At 36.0% G+C, this 8,599-nt stretch overlaps 1 long non-coding RNA gene across 1 annotated transcript; it reads right to left on the bottom strand.

The window, feature by feature from the left end:
- Window positions 1-7,684: 7,684 nt before the first annotated feature.
- Window positions 7,685-8,045, bottom strand: LOC149577010 (uncharacterized). Its single transcript, XR_016363682.1, has 3 exons — window positions 8,023-8,045; window positions 7,857-7,922; window positions 7,685-7,769 (listed from the first exon to the last, which is right to left on the bottom strand). It is a non-coding gene; the product is annotated as an uncharacterized LOC149577010 (long non-coding RNA).
- Between the last annotated feature and the right edge of the window lie 554 nt (window positions 8,046-8,599).

Genomic DNA, 8,599 nt, shown 5'->3' with positions numbered 1-8,599 from the left:
CTACAATAAACTCTCTTACTTTTTGGAGATCTTACTCTATTTTGATTTTACGACGCCATCTCGGGTGATGCTAAAACTTGTAATGTTGGCCAGTACAAAGTTGCCAACTGCCAAATCTCTCTCACCTTTTGTTGTGGGATCAAACTATCTATTCTGATAGCTTCAGGTGGCTAGGTAAACCTTATCCCCAAGCTCATCCCATCCCATTGAGCGCTCAAACATTCTCAGGCACACCAAACTGAAACGTCCCTAAGGGTCACTAAATGCCATAAGACAATGATATAAAATGGGGCATATATCGAAGCTTGTGCGAGGTATGGATGTAATTCTAGTTCTTATAGGACCATGTTGTGGAGACCTTAAATAACCCCTCTCACTTTTTGGATATCTTACTCTATTTTGATTTTGTGATGCCATCTCTGGTGATACTGAAACTTGTAGTGTTAGCCAGTACAAAGTTACCAACTACCAAATCTCTCTCACCTTTCATCCTAGGATCAAACTATCTATTTTGTTAGCTTTAGGTGGCTAGGTAAACCCTATCCCAAAGCTCATCCCATCCCATTGATCGCTCAGACATTCTTAGGCTTGTCGAACTGAAATGTCCCTAAGGGTCACTAAATGCCATAGGGAAATAATCTTTGGCAGAGCATATCTCAGAGCTTGTGCGAGGTATGGATGTGATTCTAGTTATTATAGGACCATGTTGTAGAGACCTACAATAACCTCTTTCTCCTTTTGGAGATCTTACTATGTTTTAATTTTGTGATGCCATCTCGGGTGATGCTAAAACTTATAGTGTTGGCTAGTACAAAGTTGCCAACTACTAAATCTCTCCCACCTTTCGTTGTGGGATCAAACTGTCTATTCCATTAGCTTCGGGTGGCTAGGTAAAACCTTTTCCCAAGCTCATCCCATGATGTTGAGTGTTCAAACTGTTAGGATAAACCACAGACAAAAATAAAAACTACATGCAAATATAACCAATAATAGAAAATAATAGAACACACAGAAATGAACACAAGGCACCAAGATTTAACATGGTTCACCCAATCCCTGGGCTACGTCCACCAAACAGCAAGTCCGATCTTATTACAATCCAGTGATTACAACCTGATTACAATCCGTAATCCCTTACAACTCAATACCGCCGCAAGAACCAATTTCGTATCACCACATATATAAATACCCAACCCTAAGCCCTTTTTATACAAGTATTAAACCGCTTTAGGGTTATAACATGTCGGCCATATGTCGGCCATAATATGTCAGCTACCATGTCAGCTACTTCCAAAAAAAAAAAATTTCGAGCCGATGCCCCGAACCCCACTATTTATGAAGTATGTACAGTACTTTCCTGATCAGTCACCACAATCTAACAATCTCCCACTTGGGGACTGATCAGGCTCCACACTAAACAACACAAACATTCTCAGGCATGCCAAACCTAAACGTCCCTAAGGGTCACTAAATGCCATAGAGAAATGATCTTTGACGAGGCATATCTCAGGGCTCGTGCGAGGTATGGATGTGATTCTAGTTTCTATAGGACCATGTTACAGAGATCTACAATAACCTCTCTTTCTTTTTAGAGATCTTACTCCATTTTGATTTTGTGATGCCATCTTGGGTGATGCTGAAACTTGTAGTGTTGGCCAATACAAAGCTGCCAACTGCCAAATCTCTCTCACCTTTCGTCGTGGGATCAAATTGTCTATCTTATTAGCTCTAGGTGGTTGAGTAAACCCTATCCCCAAGCTCATCCCATCCCATTGAGTGCTTGAATGTTCTTGGGCATGCTGAACCAAAATGTCCCTAAGGGTCACTAAATGCCATAGGGCATCGATCTTTGACGGGGCATATCTCAGAGCTTGTGTGAGGTATGGATGTGATTCTAGTTCCTATAGGACCATGTTATAGAGACCTACAATAAACCCTCTTTCTTTTTGGAGATCTTAGTCTATTTTGATTTTGCAACACCATCTTGGCTGATGCTGAAACTTGTAGTGTTGGCTAGTACAAAGTTGCCAACTGCCAAATCTCTCACACCTTTCGTCCTGGGATCAAATTGTCTATTTTGTTAGCTCTGAGTGGCTAGGTAAACCCTATCCCCAAGATCATCCCATACCATTGAATGCTCAAACATTCTCGGGCATGTCAAACCAAAATGTCCCTAAGGGTCACTAAATGCCATAGGGCAACGATCTTTAATGAGGCATATCTCGGAGCTTGTGTGAGGTATGGATGCAATTCTAGTTCTTATAGGACTGTGTTGTGAAGACCTATAATAACCTCTCTTTTTTTGGAGATCTTACTCTGTTTTGATTTTGTGATGCCATCTCAGGTAATGCTAAAACTTGTAGTGTTGGCCCGTACAAAGTTGCCAATTGCTAAATCTCTCTCACCTTTAGTCATGTGATTGAATTTTCTATTCCATTAGCTCAAGGTGGCTAGGTGTTGAGTGCTCAAACATTCTTGAGCATGCTGAACCGAAACATCCCTAAGGGTCACTAAATGCCGTAGGAAAATGATATTTGATGGGGCATATCTCAGGGATCATGCAAGGTATGGATACGATTCTAGTTCCTATAGGACCGTGTTATGGAGACCTACAATAACCTCTCTCTCTTTTTGGAGATCTTAATCTATTTTGATTTTGTGACACCATCTTAGGTGATGCTGAAACTTATAATGTTGGTCAATACAAAGTTGCCAACTGCTAAATTTCTCTCACCTTTTGTCGTGGGATCAAACTGTCTATTTCATTAGCTCTAGGTGGCCAAGTAAACCCTATCCCCAAGCTCATCCCATCTCATTCAGTACTCAAACATTCTCAAGCATGCTAAATCGAAACGTCTCTAAGGGTCACTAAATGCCATACGGCAGTGATCTTTGACTGGGCATATCTTGGAGCTCGTGTGAGGTATGGATGTGATTCTAGTTACTATAGGATTGTGTTGCAGAGACCTACAATAATCTCTCTTTATTTTTGGAGATCTTACTCCATTTTGATTTTACGATGCCATCTCGGGTGATGCTGAAACTTGTAGTGTTTCCTAGTATAAAGTTGCCAACTGCCAAATCTCTCTCACCTTTTGTCTTGGGATTGAACTGTCTATTTTGTTAGCTTCAGGTGGCTGGGTAAACCCTATCTCCAACCTCATCTTATCTTGTTGAGCACTTGAATATTCTCAAGCACGCCAAACCAAAATGTCCCGAAGGGTTACTAAATGCCATAGGGAAGCAATCTTTGATAGGGCATATCTCGGAGCTTATGTGAGGTATGGATGCAATTCTAGTTCTTATAGGACCATGTTTTGGAGACCTACAATAACCTCTCTCACTTTTTGGAGATCTTACTTTGTTTTGATTTTGTGATACCATCTTGTGTGATGCTGAAACTTGTAGTGTTGGCTAGTACAAAGTTACCAATTGCCAAATCTCTCTCACCTCTCATCCTAGGATCAAACTTTCTATTCTATTAGCTTCGAGTGGCTAGGTAAACATTAGCCCCAACCTCATCTCATCCCGTTGAGCACTCAAACATTCTCAGGCATGCCAAACCGAAATGTCCCTAAGAAAGATAATGACACATTAAGGGGCTTACAAGAGTTCATAAGTTTCTATTTATCTCCCCCGCATTGAAAATATCATGGAGAAAACATGGTGTGATGTGTAGAAGGAGAAGATTCTAAAGTGCTCATAACTTTTCCTCCTCATCATAACTCATGATCTTAAGGGTTTATTAGAGGTAGGCGTAATATGACACATATTCTAATGTGCCATAGGTTTATAAGATTATGTCAAAACGATCAAAGGAATGATAGAGATCACTATTTTGCATCATTACGAGGGTTTCTCAAGGATCTTATCTCATGCAATGTCATATTTTTGAATACCAAAGAATACATTCACTACCTCTTGCATTATCATTCAAAAATACCAATCACATTAACATGCTCCCAAGTGATAGATTTGTAAACTGTGATGTTTTTTACTTCATTGTCTTATATTGAATAATGGTTTGCATCCTTTAAATAAGTGTGCTTTTGATAGTTGTGGGTACATGTGACCCTCGCCAATGTATGATAGTTTCATGAGAGGCAATAAAAAAGAAGTTAAAGTAAATAGATATATAAAGTATGAAAGTATATTTTAGAATGACAATAAGTGAATAGACTCTACACAATGCATTGAGGATAGTTTTCCAAAGAGAGAGCCAAGAAACTCATACAATCTATGCAAATAAAGAGTAGATAATGGTAAATAAATATCAAAGTAGAGAATATTTTTTGAATATGATAGGGAATGACTATGTTTTTGTGTTACATTCCAAGTAATGATTAGTTGGGATGTATGTCATAGACAAAGGGAGATGATATTCATGAAAGGTTTCAGGTAAAAGGCTACTATAATTGTCAAAACAATGTTAATGATAATCAATGCATAAGGTAAAGGCATTATGAAGGAATGAGATCAAAGGAAAATATTCAAGGAAACAATAGTAAGTGTGATGAACAAATTTTTAAATCTTTGTAGTAGTGTAACTATCAACATCTCTAGAAAAACTCTTAAATCTCTATCAAAATGCTAATTTCCATGAAAACAATTACATGGTATTAAACTTAATATTCATGTTCATTTCTAGGGCTTTGTGGTAGGGTTAAAGAAAGTGGAATCATTTCCTATTTAGATGGGATAAGTAAAAGAATGTCAATTGGCAAAGTATGATCATGAAAATCTTTAAAATCATTCTGACTTTTCTTTCAACTAAGCACAACAATAGTGCTTGGTCCAAACAAGTGAAAAAGTACATGTGAGAAGCCTATGTAGTAGTTATGTGCAAATGGAATAGAGGTGTCCAATTGAGATCAATGATTGATCAAAGTATAATGAAAAACCTCTTAAAAGCTAGTTTACTACTATATCACATAGATTATAGTCAATGGTAAAAAGCATGGAGAACCTTTATGGTAGAGGTATATAGGAACTAATTTAATGGATCATATGATAGAGAATTTAACAAAAAATAAGACTTAGTGAGACAAAAATCTTAATAAATCTAGTAATCATCTGTAATAGAATAAAATACATTTAGTACTATTTATAGTAGGAGTTTCAAGGATATTTTAACAAAACACCTATTTTTGTACATGCAAGATGACTCACAAAAAAATACTATAATGAGTTGTAAATTTGTGAGTTAGTTCATAAAGGGATAACCACGAAGGAACAATCACAGTTCTAAAGCTATGAAGAGGAGCTCCAAATGCTATTTAGGTGGTGGTAGGTTGGTAGTTTGAGGAAACTTATTATCTACTCCTATTTTTTCAATGTTGAACTCTATTAGAATAAATTTACAAATTTCACCTAGCATGAATTGAGAATTGAACAAAGGCTTTCAAATATTTTTGCATACATGTCAATACACTAGTGATATATGGTGATTTTGAGGCTACAGTAGATCAATATATTATTATATTGTTATGAGAAATCGTGATCTGATGATTAAGAACCTAATAAATCTAGAGGTCCAAAGATGTGTAATTATCATAGCATTAAGGATAAGACATTGAAATAGTTAGGTTTTCCCTTTGGAGAGTGTGACAGTTATAGCATTATGACAATAGTAGTGTTAAAGAAGATGATAATAGGCACTCCAAAATTAATAGCCTAAATGAGCAAAGGGATTCCAAATGATGTATTATATTATGCAAGCAAGGGCCTTGAAAGTGAGTGCAAAGAATTCTTTGACCAAGCCCTAGGCGAGCTAGGCAACGCCCAGCTAGGGACTGTCAGCAAAGAAAGAGCTCTCGAGAGCAAAGCTTGAAGAATGAAGACTTGCCCTTCTGAGGGATTGAAGAGGGGTATGAGGAGGTTCTAACTTTTGGAGGAGTCTTGATGAAGTGTGGAAGGTGTCTTAAAAGTGGGGACAACAGGTAGCCAAGAAAGCCCTACCAAACCCTCAATTTTTCTATTTTTGTTGTATGATCTATACACACCCTAAGACCCTAAATATCCTTGAGAATGGGTCCTATGTATCAATTTTTCTTAAGGCCAGATGTGTTGAAACTCTAATAGAAAGGAGCTATTGGCCCTAGAAATTTGGGTAAAGGCCTAATTAGGGGCTCTCCTTGTAGCCCTTTTGTGAAGAAATCTTGAAATCGGGTACAAACCCATTGTTGTTATCCATTCAAGCATAGTACAAGTGTTCATTAACACCTTATGACATCATAGAAACCTTGGTTGGACTAGGGACTGCTATGGTACCCTAGTAGACCTATAAAACCTTTGGAGGGATACTGTTCCTAGAAGAGTAAGGGAGTGATGCTGCAAGTTTGGATCAGTTAACCTAGTGAGGAGGTTGGGAAAGGTCAATGGATGTTCTAAGTAGCAAGAGATCTTATAGACCATATAGGTGTACAGAAAACACCAAGATCCACATATAATATACAAGGTTGCACGAGGACGAGGGTACTTGGGGTACTTAGGGTATGGATATGGGTATGGGTACGTGTACAACTATTTTTTATAATAGGGGACAGGGGTACTTGGGTATGTCAAACTTTATTTTTAATTATATTTTTATATTTATAGAAAACCTAAAATTATGAGTCATGACAATGATTTTTCAAATCAAGAACAATGATAAAGTTTGCAAATGTAATGTATTGTTGTCAGTTTCATTTTTGTTATATGTTTGTAATAATAATTTATGATAAATGTTTAGATGCACAACATAGAAGGCAGGCTTTAAACATGAACAAGAAGATCATAAATCATATGACAATGACATATTACAAATGATAAATTTCTAGCTTTAACACTAATAAAGTTGATTGCTGATCAATATTGTATCAAAAATTCAAATTGATTAGGTATTGAATTAAGCTTGATAAACAAATAATAGAGAAGGAAAAATTCAAACATGAACAAGATCATAAATCATATGACAATGACATATTGGAAATGATAAACTTATGCTTAAATAGTGATAAAGTTCATTGTTAATCAATATTATATCAAAGTTTCGAACTGATTAGGTATTAAATTAAGCTTGATGAGCAATGAGCTGATACACAAACACAAAACTAAAAGAAAAATCCATAATTTCAATCAAGGTCCTTAGCTATGATGCTCTCCACTGAGTATTAAGTACTTGGGTATGTGGGTACGAGTACTAGGGTTGTGGGTACAAGTACTCATGTAACCTCATAATATATTATGATAACCAATAATGTCATACATGAATAAAAATATAATATATTATGATAACCAATAATGTCATACATGAACAAACATAAAATATATTATGTTAACCAATAATGTCATACATGAAGGAACGTATAATATATTATGATAACCAATAATGTCATACGTGAAAAAACATATATTATAAAATGATAACCAATAATGTCATACATTAACAAATACATAATATATTATGATAACCAATAATGCCGTACATGAACAAACATATCATATATTAACCAATAATGTCATGCATCAAATAAATGTCATACATCAAATATAAAATGTGATATATACATCAAATGTATATCGAATATGTCCACTGACATAAAATCCAACATATATGTCCATAATGCCTATACATGTATGTCTATCGACTATATCTTCTCCTTCCCACGAGAGGAAGGAAACAAATCTCTAGAGGTCTTTGATTGTCGTGTGAAGGGAGATGGTGGTGATGATGGGGTCTTCCTCACACACTCACTCGGCCTCTTGTTGAGGTTCTTCTCTAACTTGATCTGATACAAAAAAAGTAGATATGAATCAATAATTATTATACATTGAAATCAAATATATGTACACACAAAATTAATTAATTTTTTTACCGCCATCATATAGTCACTCTGCAAGTCCACCTTGAAGGCTCGTGGATGATCGCGTGTGACAAGACCCTACAACAATTCAATCAATATAATCACTTATAAATAACATTAGAAATTTTGATACTAACTATTATAAACAACAACTAAAATCATGAAAATTCTTTCATACCTCAGTCAATGGTTGTGAACTAGCCATAGCTGCAGCCACTCCATGATTGACAAGCTGCCGAAGATGAGGAGGAGTCTCATATGTCAAGAGATCCATGTCATACAATACACATCGCATGTAACATGAAACATGAAGCAAATATAATTAAATGAATTAAATTAACATAAAATAAATGTACCTCTATGAAGCTCATATAGCATCTAGGCTTGGAGTCCATAGTGAATGTCGATGGTCCTGTAGAGAACTGAGGCACATGAATACATTTTTTTTGTTAATCCTTCATATGATTACTTAATAAATATATGTATTAATTTAAATGATTAAATTGATACATACCTCTGGACTCATCGACATGACGAAAAATGGGGCTGGGGGATCGCTACTAGGGCTGCCAACACTCTGACCTTGAATTTTGAACAATGTCAATACATGATAATTAATTAGTCATTCACTATACATATGAAATGTGATGAAATTAGTTTATTATAATTGTAATTTACCTGTGTGTTAGTGCCAAATTTCTCATTCAGGAACTGATCAATCACTAGCCCATCATTTGCACCATCTTCAGCATGAC

This window comes from Cupressus sempervirens, chromosome 1 (genome assembly GCF_028749045.1).
Source record: "Cupressus sempervirens isolate cs-2001-9-10 chromosome 1, ASM2874904v1, whole genome shotgun sequence".
Classification (NCBI taxonomy): Eukaryota; Viridiplantae; Streptophyta; class Pinopsida; order Cupressales; family Cupressaceae; genus Cupressus; species Cupressus sempervirens.
This window is presented reverse-complemented; position numbering and strand designations above follow the sequence as displayed.